Consider the following 27,111-nt stretch of genomic DNA (forward strand, 5'->3'; position numbering starts at 1 on the left):
AACAAGTTTATAAAAAATAATGAGCATCTCTTTATGTTCCTTGTTCTACCTGGAGAATAATTAGCTGTCCAGGCTGAAGAGAGATAGTGTTATTAGCAAATCTTGGCACAGAGATTTTTCTACTCTAAATGTAAAGTCAATTGTATGCTATGTGATGGGATTATGAGCCAAAACAAATATTAGGTTCAGCCAAATAGACAACTTTGTTCCAGGTTTCTCAAATTGGAGGGGACACATCTTGGAAAGAAAAAAAAAGCAAATTAGTTAACAGGATATTTTCAAAATAGGGAACACCATAATCACTATAGAATATTATGAGTTCAGCAGTTACTTTTTTATACCAATGCTGCTTTGAAATTACAATCAACTGTTAATTATCCATGCTAATGGGGGGAAAGGAAGTAGAGATGTTGAAAAAGCATGGATAACCCCAAGTGGTTTTGGTTGGCTTTGGTCTGTACTCCATGGAGTTTGGGTACCTGATTCATCTGAACAATTTCATCTGCTTAATATTAAAAATAGTACTTCCTGTACACTAACAAATTATGGCATGGAAATGTCACATAAAACAGCTTGAGAGAAACCTTTCTTGAAGTTTTAAAATGTTCTGTATGTAATATTGTTTCAGAGCAGATGATCCCAGGAAATTTTTTTAAAGCAAACTATTGATAGCTGCCAATATTTGTCACATGCAAAGGGCATGAGCTTGGCCACAAAGGAAAGTCTTCTGAATTCCAATGGAGAATGCCTCCTACTGAGTACCACAAAATTTCATGTAGCCTAAACTTCCCCATGGCCTCTCCATGTCCCAATTCTTCACTCATGTCCTGGTTTTCATACCTTCCTAGGATCTTTATGCATCTAAAGCTGAAGCAGGGTCTTTCTTGACAGTAGAGAGATATAATGGGACATTGCATCAAACAAAGCTAAGAAAACCTAGTCTGCTGAGTTGGCTATGATAGGGTAACCTTTCTTTGTATTTTTCTTTAAAAGGACCAAGTAACAGAACATGGAAACCTGGCAATCTGGCCTATGGAATATGTAAATAAACCTAACCATTTTTCCCTAAGTGAGAAACAAAACACCATTCAAAAAAGGAAAGTGTAGCAGAAATACTCTTAAGATAGCCATATATGATCCCTGTTTCCTTTTTCACTGGTTTGGATCATCTTCTCCCTTGAGTGTATATGGGGGCAGGGAGGGGTTTATAACTTGCTTCCCTCCCTTGAATAGGGAAAGGTGATGGATATATGTGTTTATGCACATGTAATTACATAATTGTGTCTTATAAGATGGCAGTGACATCCTCCCATGCTGGCTTTGAAGAGTCAAGCTCCAGGTTGAGGGTTGCGTATGTAGGGAAGCCCACATGGCAAGGAACTGAAGGTGGTCTCTAGGACCTGAGGGTAGCCTTTGACTAGCAGTTAGCAAAAAACAAGCAAACTTACTAACAAAACAAAGAAGCCACCAATCTTACAATCCCACGGAACTGAGTTATGCAAAGTCTCAGATGATGCTGAAGTTCTGAGAGACTCAATTGAAACCATTTGAGAACCTAAGAGTAAACCCAGTAAGGCATTTATGGACTCCTGATCTACAGAATCTGAGAAAATCTATGTGGATCTGTTGAAGAAGTTAAGTTTATGATAAAACTAGTAGCCCAGCGTGCAGTATCGTGCACAGTAGGCCGTCCACCACTTCTGCGGGATCCAGTGGGAGCCACACTGCTTCCATGGGAGCTGGCGGGAGGGAGCTGCTCTGCTTCCACAGGAGCCTTGCCACTTCCGCGGGAGGCAGGAGGGAGCCGCTGGTGCCCATGGGAGCCGGGAGGGACCTGTGCGGATTCTGCAGGAGGCTGGAGCTAGCCGCCACTGCCCATGGGGAGGGGGTTGGGGACCTAGAGGTGCTCCATGCATGCACAGCCTCAGTCGTTACTGTGACACTGTAACGGACAATTTGCATATCATATATATATATATATATATATATATATATATATTACACAGAAATAGAAAAATAATACAGAAAAATCACAAGAATTTAATCCAGGTACATTGAAAGGGACAAGACAAGACACTAAGATTTAACGTAGTATTTTCTAAGTATGTCCTGAGGAACACTCACTACTTCAATGAGATTGTCTGGGGGAAAAGATTCTTTATATACATTACACTTTACTTTTTAAAAAAATATATTTTCATTGATTTTAGAGAGAGAGAGGGAGAGGGATTAAGATAGAAACATGGATGAGAAAGATACATTGATTGGCTGCCTCTTGCACATCCCCAATGAGGGATCGAGCCCACAGCCTGGGCAAGTGCCCTGACGAAAATCAAATCAGTGACTTCTTGGTTCATGGGTCAATTGCTCAACCACAATGACCAGACAAGAACTTTTCCAGTAAAGAAATCTGTTTAACATTTAAAGTTAAAAGATCCCAAATGTATTTATTAAAAACAACTTGTATGTATTAATTTACCAAGTGACATTTTTACCTATGGTTGTTTGGGATGATGTGTTGGTGAAAAGAAAGGTATTGGTGTATATAGTATGTGTTGCATCCGAATGTCACAGTATGTATGCATATATGATGAGCACAAGTACTATGGGAAGGAATTTCTATTTCTGACTACAAAGATCATAAAGAAAGAAAAGGTTAGGACAGGGCTTTAAGCTCCCAACTCAATTTACAGTCAAAGAACTAGTGGCTTTAAAAATGCCTTGTTTCTGATAGCCACAGAGTAGGTTAGCTAAACACTCCAACCAAATATGAAATTATTCAGGTTGCATATTTATGAAGCAAGTTGAATTCACACCATTGCCAAATTTCTTAAGTGAGGCTAGGGAAAGGATTAGACAGGAGTAGGACCCAGAGATTTTGGAGTAAGATGAAAATAAGAATCTTGAATGCCAAACCCTGTTGAGCCACCTCTTGCCTGCAGATGTGCCTCTCTTCCCTGAGAGAGGACTCTGCTTACTTAAGCTGGTGTGAAATTTCATCTGAGACAGTTCTATTACAGGGGTTACCACCAACACTTTTTCCTGCAGACTCAAAATTACAATCTTCTTCCAGCATATTTTGAATGGGAATATTATAATGTTTTATTTTGGAAGACACAACTTGTACACACAAATCATTGTTAGATTGTGCCAGTTTATATTGGCAGAAAAGTAGCATATATGTGTGGGAATGAAATTTAAGATTATTAGGCCAACAAGTCTACTATAATGTTGGGTCAGACCAAGCAGGGTATACTTTCCTGAGAATCTAAACTTAGTTCAAGCAGCTGATGTGGATGAAGCAGTTTGCTTGGGTGACTGCAGCATAGACTGAATGATGTACTGAATTTAATGTGGCTGAGATTTCAGAACTGACATTATGTAGAGAAAGGAATCGAAAGGCTTAGGGGAATTGGCAATGTTGGGGTAGATTATTATATGCAAATAGTTCACTTACTCCTTTACTATGTCAGAAGGCAATCATTTGCTAAAATGTTAGAAATTTCACAGCTAAGAGAAACGTTAGAAAGCTCTTGGGTAACGTCACTGGGAGAAGAGTGAGAGGTGCATCCTTTGAAATGGGCATCTTGATTTTAGTAGAAGTGATAAGCTCTGAGAGACAGAGGCCATATGGAAGTCTTTAAATGCTAGACACAAGGGGTGAAATTATAGAAATGGGAAGCAGGAGTGTAGTGTCGTTCAGTGTTTTGCTCCAAAGCCATCAGTGGAGGTGGTTACTGGGTCATATTCGGCCTAAGAATTAAATATATGGGCAGTGTACTAATTTATTTAACTTCCAAGTCTCTGAAAACCTGATATGAATTCCTGCAATGGGAATTTATGTCATCACCCCAAGTTGACAGAATCAACCCTGTTCACAGACACAGATCTTCTTGGATGAATGTAAGATGTCCTTGAGGAAGTTTTCTCTAACATAGTCACAATGAATAGCATATATTATAAATCTTTCTCCTTGGCCCTTTTGTGGTTGTTAGAATTTTGGCTGTACACTGGAGAAAGGAAAATATGCACACTTCGGGAGAATATTTGACACTAGTTCTGAGTAACCTCACTTATGGTTCTTTGTTACAGCAGCCACAGGAAACTAATACAGGCTGGAAACACAGGAGTCTGGATTCTGGATCCCCTGTTGCCTTGTGAGACTCTGGCCATGAGGCTCATCTGTCTCCTAGCTTCTTCCTTCTCTCTGTCTTCATGTTCAAAATCTTTCTTCCTCATCCCTTCCCCTCCAGGTTGGTTAATCCTGACGAAGGCTAAGGTTTTCTACAGAACACAGAAAACCTGTTGAATTCAAGTTACTCTTGTTTTTCTTGAGAAAGTGTATTGCAAAGCTTGGGCCATCAGCCTGAAATGAAAGAAAAAGGGAAAGTATAAGAGATTAACCTTTTTACCATTTTAATAATTTATTCTGCCACACATTATAAATCTACATAGACCTTAATAAAGAACAATGCACTTCGACAAGTGTACAAATGTCAAAATAATGTACATTTGCGTTCAGTAGATAAAATAAATGGATTAAGTACCAATGAAGGATATTAATGGAGTGAGGAAGAAAAGTTCTGTGGTGTGACAGGAGGTAAATTGGAGGACAGTAGAGAGGAGAGAAGAAGACCCTTCAGCCCTCAGTAGTATTGCATCCTGAAGCATGTTGCAGTTGGTGGCAAGGAAAAGATAGAACCCCCTTCAAATTTAGCATTGTGATTATCAGCTGAGAATGAGTGTTTTAAACACTTCAAAGCTGTGTTTAGAATATGAAGTGGCTATAGGATTCTCTATTACCTATGAGTGAGCCAAAAGAAAAAAAAAAAAAAAGCAGGGGCATGCAAGAGTTTTCACCCAGGGGCAGGAAAATATTATACTCTATAAAATGAACAGAGATTGGGAAGCAGAAAGTTAAATTTGTGAACAAAGTTTTCAACTCTTAAGCACTTTTTTTTTTTTTTTGCATACCAGTTACACACGTTTTTTCACTTCAGTGGAACCTGCCCTCAGGGAGGGACTTCAAGTCCAGGCACATCCTTGTCAGGCCCACCTTGAACTTATTACCTTCCTTACCCAGTTTAAATTCTATGACCCATCACATTAACCATTATGATTTATGTGTTGTCTACACCCTTAACTCAGATTCTCTTCATTACACTTCCCAGTCACAACCCCATCCATAATGAATGTTCCCCCACATTTTACCCAGGATGCTGAGAGCACCTGAAGAAAAAATGTACAATAATGCTGTTTGGTGCCCCTACAAATACAGAATGTCTGATCATGACAACAAACACTCCTACTGTGCTAACTATGCTTTCTCTCTCCTGTTCTCTGCAGTGGTTATTTCAAACAGTCTTTTCCCTTCTCAGACCATTGACTTTCCTAATACTCACTGAATTTCAGCAAATGACCTCACCTTCCAGTTCTCAGAGAAAAGACAAGCTATCTTTCTGTCACTACTGTCACTTACTGTGACCATTCACTTGTACCCAAACACATATGTCACATACTGGCCATGGAAGTTCCCTCTGTCTGTACTGAAGTCACTGTCTCCTCCTGAAATCTTCAGGGACTTTTCTCTCCTAATAACTTTTTCTGTATCTTTAGCTCACCCCAATTGGATTCTTGTAAGCATTACTTAAACATTCTTTATCCTCCATCTTAAAATAAACACTTGACCCCACTAGCTTCTTCCTCCACTTTGACTAACTTTGTCAAAGACTTGTTTATACTTGCTGTCTCTGCCTCTTTACCTTCCTGTCCCTTTTTAACCCCTAAAACCTATCATCTACCCATTTGCTTCAGTGTGAGGCCTCTCATTGAGGTCATCAATGATTTCCTTGTCAATAAAGTCTGTGGACACATTTAGCTTTATCTTTCTTGACCTTCTGCAGCTCTTAGTCACTCCCGGCTTCTTGACCTATTTCCTCTCATTGCTTCCATGACTTCAGTTCCTTCTGATTGCTCTCTGGCCTTTCTTACTCAGTCCCCCTCCTCCTTCTTTCCTGCTTCCTCCATCTCCTCAGCCCACCTCAGATTTCCGTCCTAATCCCTCCCCTCTGTCACTGTGTGCCTAGGTGAGCACAGCCTCTCCATGACTTCAGTTACAAACAACAAGCTGGTAACTTTTAGTCTTATTTAAATCCAACCTGGATTTCTCCACTGTGGCTCATATTCATGTAACCACCAAATCCTAATGAAAGTTCTTTTTCAAGATATCCTTTTGGCTTCTCAAACTCAAAATGTCTACAGTTGAAAATATATTCTTACTTAAGGTTCTCAGTCTATCCTGATCGATGGTTTTAACCTCCAGTTACATTATTCAAAAAGTTGAGACTCTTCACTGACTCCTTCTTTCCTCCAATCAAACCTAGAGTCCTGTTGATTCTACCACTTAAGTGTGTCTCCTATGTGTTCATTGTTTTTCATTCCTACACTCTTCTAGTATGACACTAACGTTTCTAATAAATTGTTAGAAGAATCTTCTAAAGGATCTCTGTGCTCCAGTCTTGTTTGTCCTCAATCCCTTATTCACAGGCACCAGGACTTTTTAAAAAGGCACAAATCTGATTATCTTTTCTTTTTGTACAATATTCTTTTTATACGTTCAGGTCACACATAGGTGAAAAATCTAAACCAAACAGGATCTTATCAAATCCTCTAATTGACTGGACAATTTTTTCTCATCCCTTATACTCCTCTTTTTCCTATTTATGACTGTATTCCATTGAAATCACAAGATTAAGCATTGCATTTGGAAGAACAGTCAACACAGCCTCTGGATTCTTACTGACAAGTTTTAACCCACGGCTCTCCCACTTACTGGTTGTGACCTTACACATGTTATTTAACCTCCTTGTATCTTAGTTTTCTCACCTATGAAATGGGGGTGCTAGTCATAATAATTCCTATCTCACAGAGTCATTGTAAGTGCTGAATGGGTAAATTTATGCAAATTGTTCTAAAACAAAGCTTAACATATAGTAAGTGCTCTGAAAGTGTGGCAATTATTTCCTTGCAATTAACCTGACTCCCTTGATGTTTATCTTAATATCTTTGCAGGGAAAACCTTAATGCAGGAAAAAATTCAAACATACATCTCTGGCCTGTCCCATATAAGAAATAGTTGCTAGATCTCTCCAGCATGCAAGTAGTCTCCAATGATCCTGCAACACTGTCCAACAAACTTACAAGTTTTCTGGTGAGATACATTTTTTGTCCCTTTGCAAAAATTATTTGATAACTCTTTTCATTTCTCAAATCTCTAGTAACCTCCTTCCCACAAATCCTCTGATGAGTTGGCTTCATGTTCAATTGAGAGATTAGGAAACTTCAGACTGAAACCCTGTGATCTTTCATCTCAAGTGTAAAACCCCACCTGAATCAGCTCCCACTTCTTCCTGCCCTTTCAAAGAGATGAGCAACCCGTCTCCTATCAGAGAACAATGCATACACCAGTCCAAGGTCACGTCCCCCTGTACCTTCTTCAGGATCTGCTCCTCCACTTTGCACTCTGTGGATTATTGCACTCAGAAGTCAGGAGGAGACAGTGACTTGAGCAGAGAGAGGGATTGCTCTTTCCACTTTGCACTCTGTGGATTATTCTCATCAACATCCCCAATGTTCCTCCCAATACATCTCTTATCTACGTGTCTGCCTACAAGTATGGCCCTATTTCTCTGCTCCCCTGACAGCAAGACGTCTCAACATTTTCTATACCAGGTCTTTCTGCTGCTTCTTATTCCACTCACTCCCAAAAGAACTCTGCACACGTGCAAGTTTTAGATTTACCTTAACTTATTTTGCTCATATTTTCCTTTTTATGTTCACCCAAAGGTTATATATAATTTTAAAAAGTCTATGACAAAATGTGTCTAGAATAATATCTTCTGATAAGTATAAATAGAGAGTCTAATTAAAGGGGAGCTTTGGGTTATAGTTTAATTAGCAACCTTTTTTTAGTGGAGCATATAATATCAATGTACCTTATAATCAGAGCATCTGAGATGTGATAAAATCCGGCACCAGACCCGCAGAGGCCTTCATGATCTTTCGATAATTCCCTGTTATTCTCTCTCAACAGGAATCCTCTTTTTTTTCTCCTCCAGGTGCTTATTCCAGTCGTAAATTTGACTCTTGATCTGCTATATAACTATTTCCATGACTGGGGTCTTTAAAGGTAAAGCCACATCTATTGGGCTCACTCCAGTATATACTCTGCCAACAGAGTGACTAGTTCACAATGGGATTTCACCACATAGTTCTGGGTTTCCTGAATCAGTGGATGAAAACCTCCTTTGGGAGCTCACTGTGTGTGAGTGGCAGAATGTTAGTTGCTATGGGCTACCATGAGGTAAAAGACAGTCCACTTTGATTTTCACCCTAGACTTCGGTTATTAAGTACTAAAACAAACTTGCTATGAAACACTTTAACAGAGAACACTCCAGGGCTTTATAAACTAAGACACATAAAAAGCAATTGGTTTTTATTTAGCAGTACAATTAGGATAAGGCTTTAAGATTTGGTCTCTGCACTACTCAGCTGAACCCTGGGAAGTATTATTAATGAAATGGTCCAAATGTACAGACAGGAATATCCTTCTGCAAGCATCATTGCAGACCCTAAAAATGTGAAGTTTTCAGAAGACAGAGGAAAATAAAATAAACATAAACAAGACCCTGAAAATTTCTTACACAGATACAAAGCAAATAGTTCCCATCTGTATTTTCTTTCGTGCAACCACAGATAGAAACCAGAGTGTAGCCATCATTCTGTAATCCCTTGAGTCCTTAAGCAAAGGATAAATGTATTTTTCTCTTCTGGATACGAAAATAAGAAATAAAGTCTGATTTGGAACAGGGGGGCTAATGCTAAAGTGGATCATAAATTATGATTAAATATAAATGATGCCTTATCTCACCTTTTGATCTAAGATTTTCATTTTAAAGACCAGATGGGATGGTGGAAATCCCTTGCCGGATTAGGTTTCATTGGAAAATGTGTAGTTGTCCCTTTGGTTCTGGGTGGGGATCAGTATCATTCCTAGAGACCTTATCATTTATTTACACATATTTAGGCACTGTCTTTTGCTGGTATTGTAGGATGAAAAGCATAACTGAATCACAAAAGCATGCAAATTGGATGTCTCCACTTGCATTTGAAAAATCAATTATAAACTGAAACAACAGACCTAGGAAGTTGAACAAATAAAATGTAATGATTTGCTTCCTCCTGGGGATAATGTGGGATAAATGAGAAAACATGTATTAAGTGCTCTTTGAAAATGTCTTATGAATGCATGATATTAACAGCCATTATTATTTTTCCTACATTTTCTGGCTCATTAATTTATATCTGGATTTCAAAAGATTTATACACCACTCTTAATTTTAAAAAATCACATAAAATAATTATTTTTAAATAGATTAGGTATAAATTCATAAGGAAAAATGTTCATTTCTAGTGTGTAAAATGATTTTTTAAATTGTTATTTTGTTAAAATCCTTTCTAGAAATGTTATATCAAAATGTACCAGAGGAGGGCAATAATGCTTCATATTTTAACATTCTGTTATTAGGTTTGACAGAAATAGTCATTTCAATTTTTCAGTGCAAATCAAAGCATAATTATAAGCTAATGTCCTATCATGCCACCAGCCTCAAAGGTCATTAGAGTATGTTCTATAAATGAAAAGAAATTGTTAGTTCTAATTACATGTAAAATTAGTATTGTATGTTCTGAAAGTGCTTGTTTCTTAGTTTTACTTTTCATTTTTAAATTAATAAGATATCATAGGAGAGACAAAGAATAGTTACCGATATCCTTCATGGATTAAATTCTGTGCATTGTAGTTTAATTCAAACATGTGATTTATTATCCTCATAATTTAAATCACTTCAAATTAAATTACTGTGTTTTTGTACTTCTGAATTTCTCACCAAAGACACTTACATTTACTCAAATTAAATAAATAAACAAAACAATAAATTTAAGTGTTTTTTGTTGTTGTGTTTGTTTGTTTGTTGTTGTTCTGAAAAACCAGATATTTTCCCTATAGTTTTACTAGAGGCCTGGTGCACAAAATTCATGCATGGGGCGGGGGTGTCCCTCAACCTGGACTGCAACCTCTCCAATCTGCGGGATCGGGCCTAAACTGGCAGTCAGACATCCTCCTCACAATCTGGGACGACTAGCTCCTAACTGCTCGCCCGCCTGCCTGATTGCCCCTAACCACTTCTGCCTGTCAGACTGATGGCCCCCTAACCACTCCCCTGCCAGCCTGATTGACACCTAACTGCTCACCTGCCAGCCTGATCACCCACAACTGCCCTCCCCTGCAGCGACCCACCTCCTCCGTGTGAGGCGGCGGTGACGTCGGATCGGCCTCCTCTGCACCACGCAGAGTCATGAGACCCCCAGGCCTCACCGCGCGAAGTGGCCACCAGGCCCCGCCTCCACTGTGCATGCGGCCATCTTGTGGCAACCATCTTGTGACGACATCACACGAGAGTTTCGCGCCACCTAGGCTTTTATTATATAGGATTCTTCTAAGAAAACTAATTCTCAAGTAGGCAATGAGTTTGAGGCACTCTGATCCATTTGGCCACCAACACCCTTATTTAATTCAAGTCAAATTCAAGTAGATTTTAAGTCAACACAGACTTGGGTTTTATAACAATTAGAACTACTGAATGAAATAATGATTTCCATGAGAAATGAAATTCGTGTGAGCTCCAAAAAGGGCATAAACAATTAGTGATTAAAGATTGAAGTAATAGCCGAAACCGGTTTGGCTCAGTGGATAGAGCGTCGGCCTGCGGACTGAAGGGTCCCGGGTTCGATTCTGGTCGGGGGCATGTGCCTTGGTTGCGGGCACGTCCCCAGTGGGAGGTGTGCAGGAGGCAGCTGATCGATGTTTCTAGCTCTCTGTCCCTCTCCCTTCCTCTCTGTAAAATATCAATAAAATATATTTAAAAAAAAAAAAAAGATTGAAGTAATAATGAAGTTTGCTCAAGTAGTCTTCAAAATGAGTTTGCAAATCCAGGCCGATAAAAAGTGAACACTTTTGAGCAACACTAAGTATACCTTGCTGCCTCTGTGGACCCCCCAGTGCCTTCCTCATGTCCCAAATTCTACTTTGGTGACATTCTAGAGCCAATGTTTGAAAAAACAATCAATGGGCTTTCCCTTTTCTTTTCAAACTTTAAACTGGCCCATAGTTCTGAACACTCTGCTGGGTTCTGAATTTCACAGATAAGCGTATGTTATAACAAAGGAAAGTGTAGACTATGTTACTCTTTGTTTCATTTTCTCAGATGAGTCAGTGTCATCAGAAGTTGAATGAAGATGCTAAACAACAAATTAAAGTCTCCCCATACTGAACCCCATTTAAATGTCAAACCCATTTTCAAATACCCTATAGCTCTCTCTCCTGTATAGTTCCCCTTTCCTTGAAATGTGCACTTCTATTTTCTCATGACCTGCGAGCTCCTCTTTGTGGGGGAGAAACACCAGACTTTGCCTTTTGCAATTGCCTCTTGTTTGGGGCACAGGAGTGGAGCCTCTCTTCATCTCATCTCTTCTGCGCCACTTGATCCCCCACTCAGTTTGTTTCCTAAAGTTACTTCTCTTTGTTCGTCAGTGCCTATTGTGTTTCCCATCTTGAGATCCCACTGTCTTTGAGGGTATTCAGTAGTTTTATTTCAGTCCCTGTGTCCATCAATTTGGGGCACAGGCCAGACCCCTATAGAACTTTCTAAATGGCCTTTTAGACACCCTCCTGATGGCTATTTGGCAGCCAATACATAGCAAATACCTAATACATGCCAGGTCTCCAGGTAAAGGTTTACGTAGGTTATTGCATTTAATAGTCACAACAACCCTTTGAAGTCAAGTATGAGAATTAATTAGTGATACATATGAGGAAGCCTAACCAATAAAGCTGGCCTGGGAACAAAGCCTGCCACATCCCATACCAATTTGGTTGGACAAGTACAAATGGAAAGCAAATATTGTGTTTATCAGACAAAAAGTTGAGTATCTAGTAAATCATCCTAGACTTATTTGAAGGAAAACTAAAAAATCAGCAGAACCCAAGCTTGATCCAAACCAATATTGCTGTTGATTTTATTCCCCCAATTTAGTTCAAAAATGCAGATAAAAATTTTTTCTTTTACCATTCTTACTGCTGTTGCTCTCTATAGTTATATAAAATGCTTGCAGCTGAGAAATAACCCTTTCCTTATTCATAAAATGGAATAAAAATATTATCTACATTATAAGAATAGTTTCTATATTATATAAGATTATCATAGCACTAGCACATAGCAAATGTTCAATAAATGTTAGTTATTTTTATGATTTGCAATATCACCAAAATGTCTTTCCAAAGGACAGGCATTTGTGTCTCTTGTTCATTCTTTTGTCTTTGCATCCTAAATCAATGCCTAGAACAGCATACTCCAGAAATAGCTCCTGTCCTGTATCCTATGTAACAAAAGCCTAATATGCTAAGTGTCCAACCATTCATTTGACCATTCGACCAATTGCTATGATGTGCACTGACCACCAGGGGACAGGCACTCCGACTGGTAGGTTAGTTTGCTGCTGGGGTCTGGCCGATCGGGTAGGACTGGGTGAGACACGCCCTAGAGCCCTCCCCAGCCTCGATTGTGCACTGGTGGGGTCCCTTGGCATGGCCTGCACCCTCTCAAAATCTGGGACCCCTTGGGAGATGTCAGAGAGCCGGTTTCAGCCCAAGCCCCTCAGACCAGGCCAAGGGACCCCACTGGTGCATGAATCTGTGCACCAGGCCTCTAGTCTGATATAATGATAGAGAGTATGAGCTATGACATCAAACTGTTCAAATAGACCTGAGGTAAGTACTCAACCTCCCTTTACCTTTGCTGCTTCATTTGTAAATGAAGATAATCATAATACTAATCTGATAGAGTCATGAGGATTTAGTGGGCAAGTGCTTATAAAATGCTTAGAAAAATCCTTGGACTATATAAAGTGGCAAATAAGTATTAATTACAATTATTATATTATCTTTATAATGTGAAAAAAATAAAGATTTGGGGTACAATATTTCTGCCAGTACATTTAGGTCTGCCTTGTTATCAATCATTGTAGAAACTGTTACAAAGGAGAAAATCGGGTCTCAAAAAGCTATGTCAGTTTTCCCAGGTAAACTTAGAAAGCTCTGGAAGTAACCACACTAGCTTTCAAAACTACTGATCACATTCTTCAGCATTGAGCTACATTATACCTGGTCTTATACAGGTGTTTTAAAATAAATACAATTACCTTACACAATTGGTTTATGATTAAGTGGTAGTTGGCAGTCTTCTGACCTGACTGGGAATTTAAGATTTGGCCAATTTTTATATTCTTTTTTTAAATCTTCACCTGAAGATATGCTTACTGTTTTTAGAGAGAAAGGAAAGGAGAGAGAGAGAGAAAGAGAGATTGGTTGCCTCCCGTACATGTCCCCACCACCAGAAATCAAACCCACAACCTTTTGGTCTACAGGATGACACTACAACCAACTGAGACACCAGGCTAGGCAATTTTCATATTTTTAAGAGGCGACCCTGCTAGCGGTTCTCAACCTGTGGGTCGCGATGCACAGGTTGAGAACCGCTGCCGTAGAGCCTAAGACCATCGGAAAACACAGATATTTACATTACAATTCATAACAATAGCAAAATTACAGTTATGAAGTAGCAACGAAAATAATTTTATGGTTGGGGGTCACCACAACATGAGGAGCTGTATTAAAGGGTTGCAGCATTAGGAAGGTTGAGAACCACTGTTGGGGGAAGGATAGTCAATCTGCCATTTTAAAAGACCATCTATCTAAGATCTTTTTAAATCTACAATTAATAAAGTAATTGTTTAACTATTAACATGAAGATTTTTTTCCTCCTTGAAAATTAGAGGTCAAAGTTGGTGGTGGCAAAGCAAATAGGTAATTGTTACCTAAGCCCAACCTCCAAAGCATTTCACCGGATCATAGAGTGAATTGATTTTTCTCATATCTAGGGTTGTGCGTGTATATGTATGAAAGAATTGTCTGTGTTGGACTGAAAGTCCACAGTATGGTTACAACAACATATGGTTACGAGAATTGCCTAGTTAATGCTTAATTTTGTAAAGAATAAAAAGAAAGAAGGTTTTCTTATTAACCAGACTTAAACAAGTTCATAAAGACATTGAAGTATTAATAATTACTGATATTACAGTGCATTTAATTTTTGGCAACTATGTTCTATATGTTTTTTTTTTCTGATGTTTTAAATGCAATATTAACCAGCATTTAGACTTTAGCTCTAACTGAAGAATAAAAACTACAGTTTCCCAGAGAACAGATTGGATATATTTTGTCTACCACTGACTCATTATGTACATTTTGGAAACTTCCCACCATTTCCACCTTCACCTCAACATGTGAGAATTCCAGATTTGTTAAGTCCTAACTAAGAGTTAAATTTTGCAATCTAAGAGAATGAACGTAAAATCTTTTTCTTTAAAAAGATTTATTGGGAATGTATATGATCTTACTAGGAACACTTATAGTCTTGCCAATAAAATTTAAACTGTCATTTTGTTTATCCCCCTGAACACTTATAAATTTCCTAGTTAATTGTTTAATATACTACTAAAATCTACCAACTTACTTCACAGAAGCTTTTTCTGAACAGAATGGCGGCATTGAATTGTGCTTGTTCTTCCCAGCCTTTTCTGTCTCACACATTCCCTTGTCAACCTTTCAGTGGAGTTAAGACTTAGGGCAACTAACATTTATTGTCTACTAGAGGCCCAATGCATGAAATTCATGCAAGAGTAGGCCTTCCATCCCCCAGCTGCTGGCACTGGCTTCCCTCTTGCACCTGGGACCCGGGCTTCTCTTGCAGACCCGGCTTTGTCCAGAAGGTGGTCTGGAAGGATGTCCAGTCTAATTAGCATATTACGCTTTTTTTATTATTATAGATTATTATTATAGACTAGAGGCCCGGTGCATGAAATTCATGCATGGGGGGGGGTTGGCGGAGAGAAGGGGGTTGTCCCTTAGCCCAGTCTGCACCCTCTCCAATTTGGAACCCCTCTCACAATCCAGGACTGCTGGCTCCCAACCACTCACCTGCCTGCCTGTTTAATTGCCCCTAACCGCTTCTGCCTGCAACCCTGATCATCCCCTAACCACTCCCCTGCCAGCCTGGTCACTCCTAACTTTCCTCCCCTGCTGGCCTGGTAACCCCTAACTGCCCTCCCCTGCCAGCTTGGTCACCCCTAACTGTCCTCCCCTGCAGGCCTGGTCACCCCCAACTGCCCTCCCCCTGCAGGCCCAGTCACCCCTAACTGCCCTCCCCTGCTGGCCTGGTTCCCCCCAAATGCCCACCCTTGCAGCTTGGTCCACCCCAACTGCCCTCTCCTGCAGGCCTGGACCCTCCCAACTGTCCTCCCTTGCTGTCCTGGGTCCCCTCAACTGTCCTTCCATGCAGGCCTGGTCACCCCCAACTGACCTCCTTTGCAGGCCTGGGTCTCCCCAACTGTCCTCCCCTGCAGGCCTGGTCACCCCCAACTGTCCTCTCTTGCAGGCCTGGTCCCTCCCAACTGTCCTCCCTTGCTGGCCTGTTTGCCCACAACTGCCCTCCCTTGCAGGCCTGGTCCCTTCCAACTGCCCTCCCCTGCTGGCCTGATCACCCACAACTGCCCTCCCCTGCCAGCCATCTTGTGTCCACATGAGGGCAGCCATCTTTGACCACATGGGGGCAGCCATCTTGTGTGTTGGAGTGATGGTCAATTTACATATTACTCTTTTATTAGATAGGATGATTTTCCAGACACTCTGTTAAACATTTATGTTTGCTAATTCTCATGGTGCCCTGAGAAGTAAGGACTGTTACTATCTCCAGTATAAAGGTTTAAAGATTGAAAGAAAGATATGAAACAGCTGGTAAATAGCAGGTGCAAGATTTTTCAGCCTGAGCCTTCACCTCTGAAGTTTCACTAAGCATTTTGTTTGTGTACTAGGAATGTAAAATTAATCTCCTGCTATGTAGGAAAAGTTAGAAGATTGCCTATAAACCAAAAATTAATGTAATTAGTTTCAAAAAACTATTACTAAGTATTATAAGAGTCAAGGAGGGAGGGTTTCACTTGCATTAAGTACCTAGTGTATGTCATCCACCATTCTGGGCACTTTGCATATATTATCTCATTTAATGATTAAATTAAAATGTCCAGACAGCTATTATCTTCCCCTTTAGCAATACAGGTAAACCATCAGCCTCAGGAGCAGTGGCAGGGGGTGCATAGCCAGGGAACAGATTTCTGCTCAGTGGAATCAGAGCTTAACTGATACTTAGCAATTCAGGGCCTGGCCCTTGCAAGCTTCTGTCTACTCTTTCTCTCCTCCCTCTTCGGCTGGTTGGAAGCAGGGCACCTCCACGGTGAACTCTAAGCCTCAGGGCACGATGGAGCTACCTTATGAAAGAAGCCCTGGTCTCTGACCAATGGCAGGAGGAACAAATAATCGTGCATGCACGGTGTGAGGACACTGGGAGTTGGAGATGGCTGCTGCAGCAAGCTTACCCTAAGCACATAGGATGTGGGTTTGGATTTAGAGAGGGAGGCGGTATGAGTTTCAAACATGACTGAGGTGTTAACTGTTTAACAGGCACTGACACTTGTGACAAATTATGGGGTGAAATCATGAAAGTTCTGATGTTCTTCAAATTTCACCAGCAAATTTTAGTTTATGCCATTTTGGAACTACTTGCCAGTGCTTGTTGAAACAATTTCTAACTAGCCCCATAAGAACCAATGAACAGACCAAATAGGACCCTTGAATATTCTTGTAGGATACCAGCTCTCAAATTTAGTGTGTAGAATAATCAATCACCTGGGGCCGTGGTCGGCAAACTGTGGCTCGCGAGCCACATGCGGCTCTTTGGCCCCTTGAGTGTGGCTCTTCCACAAAATACCACGGCCTGGGCGAGTCTATTTTGAAGAAGTGGCGTTAGAAAAAGTTAAGTTTAAAAAATTTGGTTCTCAAAAGAAATTTCAATCATTGTACTGTTGATATTTGACTCTGTTGACGAATGAGTTTGCCGACCATTGACCTGGGGAAAAATTCAGATTTTAATTCACAAGGTTTGAAGATGGATAAATTTTCCCTTCTAATAATCTTCCAATTGATCCTGACACAGATGGTCGAGGGCAAACCCCATTTTGAGAAAAGCTACCTAAGTTCTAATCTATTGAGGAAGCACAAACTTTATGAGACTATGAAGCAACTCCATTCGACATGCCCTGTAAGGGACTAAGCAGAATCTATGAAAATGACATAATAAGTGCAGGGCTAAAAGGATGTGACTCAGTGGCATGTTGCAAACTAACCCCTAACGCACCTTTGATTACATAGCCGAGTTTCTTCGTATGCCTTCTGGCATTACAGCTGCCAAAGAAATGGAAAGTTCAGCACATGGGACTCAGCAGCTTCTCCAGTCCACATATCCCTGATTATCTATTGTCTCTGGACCAATAAGACATAAATGATTTACATGGTGCTGCACATAAAATACATATTAGAATTTATTTCTGAAACCAAGATGCCATTACAGGAGACAAAAGTCACTTTTAATAAATGGGACTTACCTTTGGATGTTTGTCATTGCAGACTGACCACCAGAAAACTTACAATATAAATCTACGTACTTGCTCTTGATCCTCCATGAACTTATTTATATAGAGATGATGGCTTTTCTTCCCGACAAGCTCACCATTGTGCATTCCTCTCCTCTCTCCCCTTCGAGGTGCTGGGACGGAGCAGGTTCCATTACATTCCATCTCAGCTTAATCCCTTGCTGTTACGAGAAGTGGAAAATGCAATTAAATGCACTTCTGAAACCTTCCCCCAGAGCGCTGTTTACAATATTGCCTGCATTAAACAGGCTGAGCATGGGGATGCAGCCACTCTTCTTTGCATCTGGTGGCTTTACGAAGCTTTGGGAAACCCGTTTGTAAATTAAAGCGTTCAATCAGCAGCTCTAAGAATAAATCCCAGTTTGTTACAAAAGAATATCTTTTAAATAAACACTCTTTGTGAGTTGTATTTGGTATCGGCTTTCAGAGTGAGAGGGCTAGCAGGAGATGCCATGGGACTGAAGACAGGCTCCATTTTGCCAATGAAATCTCAACATTAACAGACCTTAAAATTACCTTAAAATAGGATTCTAAGCCAAGCAGGACTTTTTCTTTCTCACCTTAACTGTTAACGTATTACTTAGATAAACAGAAGCCACCATGAAAGCTGCCTATTTCTTTAACTAAAAGATACTTTGTGTTTTTTTTCTTTTCTTTGTTTTTTGTTTGTTTGCTTGTTTTCTGATCAGTCTCATTTGCTTCTCTCATAAGAAAAACTGTTAAGTAACAAGTGACCAAGCATCAAAATAAGATGAAACATGTTATTGGATTCACCTAGGACTTGGTGGGTGGCCATAAGCAGGGCATCTAGCCTTTCCCAGCGATGTCACTTGTCTATCAAAATAGATCTCAACGGCTTGACGAGGTAGGCACACTTTTCTCAAATTGAACAAGCATTTTCCAGCATGGTAGTCAATTTCCATACCACCACCTCCTTCTGAATATACTTTCTCCACCTTAGAACAAACAAATAAACAATCAAACAAAAACAAACAAAATGTTTTCCCTTTCCATCAATCAATTATCATATTCCTAGGGATCCACCATGGATGGGCCAGGCCTGTTCTGGAGTTGAATGAACAATAGTTTCTGACCTTGGATGATCTTATACTGTCTTCTTCCCCTGCCCTTTATTCTCTTCCTTTCTATCATGTTTAGTGTCACCAATGTCTGCCTTCGAATGCAGAATAATGAAGAGCTGCATCTCTGCCATACCTACTCACCCTAATGTAAGCAGTTTTAAGGTAATGACATTTCACACCCATCTTTATCTGTGGCTTCGTCTCCATTCCCCTTCTACCTCCTTGCCCTCCATGCCATTGCTCTGCTGTAAGTGCGTTAAGTAAACACAAGATGACTTGTGATTCTCTTCAGTAGCAGCAACAAATGTGTTGAGAGGCTGATATAAGTCAAATACAGTGATAAGTGCTTGGGATCAAAAGAGGCATCAGAGAAGGACATTAGTCCCTATATTTCCCAGACCCTCTTATCATTTAGGTTTCTCAGCTCCAACAAATAGCTTTAGCTCCATTGATTCACAAGCCCAAACTGACCAACACAGCTCATGCATCAATCTTCTCAGACCACCAGCCCATAGGGACTAGCAGTTCCAGGAGGACTAACAAGCCATGTGCTCACAAAATCATAAGACTCTCCACATCCCTGCCACACTGGATTGGTCTTTGTGAATAGATTTTGGGTTCTGTTTTCAGTCCAGCATTCTCTTTTCTTGTTGGGTCTTACATGACCCAAGCCCCCAGAGTTAATGTCCTGCCATCATATCCATATCTTATCAGCTCCACTTACTATATTTGAACTTGAACTGCCTCCTAAAGCAAGGTGTTCTACTGAACCTGGAGAGCCTGCATATGCAGTGTCTATGGGAATGCTCTCAGCCAAAATGGAAACTGTGTGTGGACAAGACTTGCCAGAAGGAAACTGGAATGGACGTCTGGTCACCCTCATCAAGGGCATGCTCTAATGGGTAGCTTTGCTGTTCCCCATCCTCAGTCCCTTTAGGCCTTGCTTCTTCCTCCTTATCCCACCAGCACATTGTGTTCCTAGGTTCTGGCATGCCCCACAACTCATTCCACCTCAATCCTCACAATGGAGCTCCTACCCAGAGAAGTTAGGGTTATAATACACTTAGAAAGACATATAATGTATTTGGCAAAATCTAAATAACAATGAGTCAATTGTGTTTATAATATTGCTACAAACAATACCTCTCACAAGAGAACACGAGAAAGTACAAAAACTCATAAAAGATTCATAGAGGAAAAGGTTTTGAGGTGGCCTATTAAGAATGCAAAGTAGAGAGAAGGGGTAGTATTCAGGAACAAAGACTAAAATTAAAATATAAAGATGGGAAGTATAAGTATTTTCCAGAACTATAGGTTCATTTAGGATGGTAATAGGAGATCTTTAGAGACTCCACTGAGGTCAGACAGCTGTGTATGAGAGGCTGAATAGTAAAAATCAATTAATAAATAGAGATTTGTATTAATAGCCAAGATATTTTGATTATAATTCCAACTCTGCTGTGGCCAGGGTATATAATTTTAATGACCTTACTTAATTCATGTGTTAGCTGTTAAGCCATGTGTGGACTGGTGATCATTGAAGCTCTTTGTGATGAAAGATTACTAATAAGGTGAATCTGTGACATAGTCTAATGAGTGACTCCGTAGAAGTTCTGAAGGAACTGTAGAGTTAGAAAATTAATAAGTGCATCATATGATGAGCAAGAGGGCAAAAGTGTGAAAGTGGAGAAATTAGTTGAAGGATAATTATAATGTGAACTAGTGAAATGAGTATGAAAAAAGAGAAAAAATAAGCTGTGAGAGACTTTAAAAAGAAATAAATGAATGGAATGTCCTGTGATTAGAAATGGAAGAGGTGAAAAAATCATGGTGACTTGTATATTTTAACTGAGTTATAGCAAGAGCATTAGTGCTATCACTCAAAATAAAGAAATCTGGAATAGGAGTAAGATTTGGGATTGGCAAACTTTTTCTGTAAAAGGCCAGATAATAAATATTGTTTATGGCCATATTGTCTCTGTTAGAACTACTTAATTCTGTTGTTATAGAACAAAAGTAGTCATAAACAATAAGGAAACAGATAGTCATGGCTGAGTTCCATAGAAACGTTATTTATAAAAACAGGCAGCAAGCCAGACTTAGCCCATGGACAGGAGTTTGCTGACCCCTACACTAGATGAGTTGACATTTGCAAAGTTGATTTTTGATAGATCACAAACTTAACTACCTTCAGTGTCTACCAGTTGACATAACTGTGTTAATATAAATAATAGAGTGGTAGAGTCTTCAACAAAATGAAAAGTGTATGTTATATATAATGAGACAAATTCAAAAAAATTCAGGAAATCAAACCAGCTAATTAAAACAGACAGCAGACATGAGAAGAGGGCATCCAATGAGATATTCTGAAGTGAATATATTACAAGTTGATGACATGGAGTTATCTACACAAATTTGATGACTGATTCTATGAGGTTGAATTGTCAAGGGAGAAACTAAAAGGAAAAAGAACAAATTTCATTGTTAAGTCCTGGAACATGCCCACTTTAAGAAACAGAAGAATGTGGAAGTCACCAAAAAGGTGGCCCAAGAAACAAGAAGATAATAAAAGAAAATGTTTTGCTAGTTGCTAAAAACAGAGGAGTTGGAAGAAGAAACAGTCTAATCAATAGGATGCCAAGCTACTCAGCCATCACAGAAACAAAAACTGATAGGAGACCAATTGGTTTGGAGTTTGTGGGGCATTGGTATCCTTGGAGAAGGCTGCTTCAGTGAAGAAGTGTGAGCAGAAATGTTAGGATTTTATTGTGCTATTAAGAACTGAATAGCTGGAGAAGAAACAGTAGCAGCATAATGCTGTAGACACAAAGTTGGATGTAGCAACAGATAGACCTGCATTCAACTCTCTACTCTGATAGTTCCTGGCTACTCAGGTAATCCTGTTGTAGCTATTTAATCTCTTTGAAATTTAAGTTTGTCATTTGTAAAGTGAGGAAATTATCCATCTTCAGTATTGGGATAAAAATGGAAATGAAACTGATCTATGTACAATTTGGTGCAGTACCTGGCATGCATTGGCCTCTCAAACATTTGTCCTCTTCTCCTCACATCTCCCAAACCCCTCAAGATGCAGATTTCAGTTTTATGAAGTATGGTGGTAAACACTTTATTATATCCTGGCCTACATCAACCACATCTTCTTGTCCATGTGACAAATTAAAGGGTCAAGTTGAAGCCATGAAATGGTTCATTTTCTCATGTGAAGGAATATACCAGCAAGAACAAGAGCTTAAGTATATGTCTAGTCAACCAGTTGTGATTTAATGCAATGTTGTTGTTGTTGTTTCCATTCTAGGTATTTTTATGCTAAAGAGGAAGAAAGCAGAACAAATTTTAAATGTTAAATAATTGTATTACTATTATATAAAGCAAAGTACTTTTTAAAAAATTAATAAGAGGTAAAAAGGAGTCTACCATATGATTAAATCAATAGGAATAGAAGACCACTGTGAACTATTTTTCCTAATTGTGTAGCACTTAAATTAAAATTTCAGTCTTGGAAAATTAATGGTAAAAATTATTCCAATTGGTTTAATATCATTTTACCCTACACACACCATTTTTAAGGTTTTTTTAATAAAAATATTTTGGATCCCTTATTTCATGTAATTTGTAATAAAATAAATGCATGTTTTAGACTCCTTGGTAGACTTTTGATACCATTAGCCTAATGATTAGGCCCTAATCTGAATAGCATGTCACAGCAATTTTGTTCAATACTTTATTAAATATCAGGCCCAACACTTTTTTTTAAAAATATATTTTATTGATTTTTTACAGAGAGGAAGGAAGAGGGATAGATAGTCAGAAACATCAATGAGAGAGAAACATCGATCAGCTGCCTCCTGCACACCTCCTACTGGGGATGTGCCCGCAACCAAGTTACATGCCCTTGACCGGAATCGAACCTGGGACCTTTCAGTCCTCAGGCTGACGCTCTATCCACTGAGCCAAACCGGCTTTGGCAAGGCCCAACACTTTTAAGATAAACTTTATAATATTTATATTTCAGATGAGAAGATTGATTTTACAAAGGTTAACACAAAGTTCTCAAATTTTTTCTACACACTCTCTTCTCTGCTTCTCTGCATGGGAGAAGTATTCACTTCTTTAGAAAGCCCTATAAAGCTTGAAAACTATTGTGGAAACTCTGGGTTGCCTCCCCATTCTCATTTGAGGCAAATTCAGATTCAAGAATAATTGTCTGTAGTCCCTAGACTGAAAGCCTGTAATGGTTAGAAAATATGAATAAACCAAGCAGAGTTAGGGGTCAGTGGCATAGAATGCGGGCTCAAGGTGAATGAACAACAGTCCAAATAACAATTTCCCAAGTTATGGCACAAAATAACTTTTAGTCTGTGTTTCCTCTTATATATGAGAAGACTGATCTGTCAGATGGGCATCATAGGAGGAATCTTAACTGTAAGATTTCTAGGAGACTTAGTACCTTTGCAATGGGAAAGAGAGAGTTAGCAAGGATGACTCTTCTGAGAAAGTTGACTGTAAAGAGAAGTATACAATGGAAGTAGGGTCCTTATTTGGGGGAGTTGGGGAGGCTGAACTCATTCTTTCACTCATTTACCTGATAGTCATATTCTCTGTGGTGGATGAAATGCTAGGCATGGGGAAGACAACAATGAGTAAGACACATCACACTTCACCAAGATCCTTTCTCCAGACACAACGTTGTGGTTTGAAGCAGTGAGTGGCTGGGGAGATGGGCAACAATCCAGTCCCTGAGGAGAAGGGCTTGGCCAGCTAAACCCAAGTCAGCTGGAATCCAGGGCAGAATTTCATTCTCAGAAGGGAATAATGGTCCAAGAAAGGAAACCGAGACAAACACTCAGCCCCAGACTAAACAAACACAGTGGAATAGAGGGGCAAGACCATAACTTGATGAACAGGGAGTGTGCAGGGGCTCTGCTCAGGCTCCAGGAAGAACAGTCATGAGAGAGACTCACTTTAGACCCCACCCACCGAGGAATGGACTTGCAGGCTGAAGAGCATCTGTAACTGGGTGGAACTTAGCCCAGATGAACTCATATTTAACCTTTTTTAAAGGAGAGACATCATACGATGTCTCCAAAACGGTCCATTTTAGTGTGCATTTTAAAAAATTAGCTTTATTTCTAAAACTTTCACATTTCCTCTGTCCAAAAATTAAATTACCACGAATGTCACAAAAGAAGTCCAGGTTGTTTACATCTTCCAAAAAAGTAAAAATAATGATTTTGTTTTTAGTAAATTCACTTCATTGAGTAAACATCCCCAGTATTGTCCTCTCAGATGTAAAAGAGTGTTTAAACTTTATCTGAAGTTAGTAAGCTTAAAATTATAATTTAGCCATGTCTATATGATATTCAAATATATAATCAAGTGTATCAATTATCCTGGAGATTTAAAGTGAAATCTTTCAAACTATTTGTTAATTTGTGGCAAAATAGTTCACAAATTAAAATTTTTAAATTGAACATCAGAATAATACCATTTTCTGAGTAGTTCTAAGTGTTTTCTAATTTTCATGATTTTTATAGTATAAGTCACCAAAGCAGTCCACATTTTTTTAAGAGGCTGTATAAAGGCCATTACCTGCAGGTGTTACTGGCAAAGATTATGGCTTTAGTCCTCTTGAGCACCATGTACAGTGTAGGCTGGAAATACAGAGAAGCCAAACTCAAAAGCTCTAATCTCAAGAAGCTCCCTTTTATGGGGAAGAGAGAAAACAAACAAGCAATCATAAATGAGCACCCTCCCTAATTGAGAACTATAGCTATATTAGGTGGCCAGCCGCAATCAAATAGCTAGCACACATTTAAAGAGTTAAAGCCCAGCAACAATCTTAGAAATTAACACAAATACCTTCCTTTAAAATATTTTGCAATCATTAGATTCCACTTCATTCATTCATTCATTCATATATCAAATTGCCTGTTGAGTGCCTAGTTTGAGACATTCTGCTAGGTGCTATGATCACAAAGATTAACTTGAGAAATGTGTGCTTTTGAGGAATGAGGCATGTAAACAAACACTACTGAATGTGCTAAGATACATACATCACTACAGGGGTTCACAAGGAGGAGTGCTCAGTTTTGTTTACAGGATGTAGGAAAGGCTGCAAAGAAGAGGAAATGTTTCCTTGGAGTTGAGCAGAAGTTCCTTAAGCAATGAAGAACGTAAGAATGCTCTCACAGGTACAGGGGCAGCTAGGATAAAGGCACAAATGTTTTGGACATAGTAAGTTAAGTGGCTGAGTAAAGAAATGTTGGCAACAGCCTGAATACAGCAGTGGGAAGAAAGATAGGTTGTAGAACATCAAACATAATCAAGTAGGTAGTAAAAGGCTCTGCAGAGTTTGTGTTACTTAAATAGCATGTTTCTTTTGATAGGGTCGTCCAATTGTCTGCATGTAAGTACCAGAAATCCTATCGCTGTGTTTCCCTACATTTACTCTCATGTAATTTCAAGTGTGGAGAAAATAAACATGTACATAACCTTAGGAGATACTTATTTATTACTATAGTATCATCGGCATAGAGTGGTTATTAGCAGTTACTCTTCTCAGCCATTAAAAATCATTAATAAGGTGAAGGATCTAGATCTATAATAAAGGGGATTTGTTTCATGGTTTTATCTCAATGATGAAGAATACAATTTAAATAATATTTTAGTGAAGATGAACTGTTCAGTAGCAACTCTAAGTGGCATATATCACAAAGAGGATGTTGTCAAACATCATATTTCATTTGGCTGACACAAAACTATAAACCTCTCAGACACAGTCTCAGCCTGGCAACATAAATTTGGTGTGAATTTTACTGCCATTTTATTAATGAATTAAATGCATTGCAATGAAGCTGGGGAATAAACAGTATTCCACATGCCTTTGGTCTTAAAGAAAACAGGGTGGAATTAATAATATTCAGGTGCTGAGCCCAGTTAGGGGAAAAATAGGCCAAGAGCCTGTAAAAGTAATCTCATGGATGTTTTCTACTTCATTTCAAATTTAGTTTTCCTGGGAATTTATGTTGTGATAAGTCTATGGGAACTTCTTAGAGACAAGATTGATGGATTGATTGATTGATTGATTGATTGATTGAAATTTTTTTTAATGGCATTGAGTATGGTGAACTAAAGCTAATACTTTGTTTGATTGGTTTCACAATGACACACAGAAGAAGAAAAGGGGTCAAATAATGATCCCCCTGCCCTATGAAATGGATGAAATTGCAAGCTAAGTGACACTCCAGAATGGCAATGCACCCAGCTAGTTTTGATCCACAAACAACTCTGTGTCAGGCATTGTACTGATAAATTGCCTCATCCCAAATTTGCCTCATTAAATTTGTGCCCAGGCCTTCAACATGATTTCTACCTTTCCCCCAATCCATTCTATGCAGAATTACTGATATTAGAAAGGTGACCAATATGGTAGCCCTTAGGAGAAACAGATATGACCTGGAAAAGCCCACGCTCAGCCAGATTTCTGAGTTTACAGGGGATTCGATAAGTGTGTAATTGGTCAGTATTCTACACTTTATCAGCTGAGATCAGGTCAGTTTCAGAAATGTGAGTAAAAGAAAACAAAACAAAACCTGTGACAGACATTTGGATCAAGAACCAGACTTAAAACAATCAGTATAGCCAGAACCTCCTAAGGATTAGTACAATATGAGATTGAAAAATGATGTTTTATACAAATCATATTTTGACTTAAAGAAAACAGAAATATATGTAACTGCATTTGATAGACACTAAGGCTTGCATTTCTCTAGCTCTGAGTCTATTCTAGTATTGAATAAATCAGTTCTCAGCTTATCTAACTGTTGCAGAAGCAATGAGATCAGCTCATCAGATTCTGGCCTAGAATTCTTCTTTATAAAGGTAGAGAAAATTATGCCTACTAGGAATTCCATTTCAGTTCAATTTACTCTCAACTATATAGAGAATCTGAAGTGGGAACAATATAAAGGCATCAGGAGGACTTTAAGAATAAAAGAGAACTGGGTGTGCTCAGGTGGGCGCACTGAAGTGTTTCATACTAAGTAGAATGCTTTTGCTGTGTAAATGTTGTTTTTTAATCGCAAGCAAACCAATATCATTTGCTTATTTTCTTCTGTTTAAATCTGTGTATCATCTATTTTCTCAATATTTTCCCCACCACAAAATTAAAATAGAAAGGTTTTTAGGTTTGAAGATTTATATGTGGGAATAAGACTCTGAAAGAACTTTATTTTTTCCAGACAAGTATCATTGAGAAAAGACTTGGGGCCTAGCAACGGGCTGGCT

Source organism: Plecotus auritus, assembly GCF_963455305.1.
Source record: "Plecotus auritus genome assembly, chromosome: 3".
In the NCBI taxonomy this organism is placed as follows: Eukaryota; Metazoa; Chordata; class Mammalia; order Chiroptera; family Vespertilionidae; genus Plecotus; species Plecotus auritus.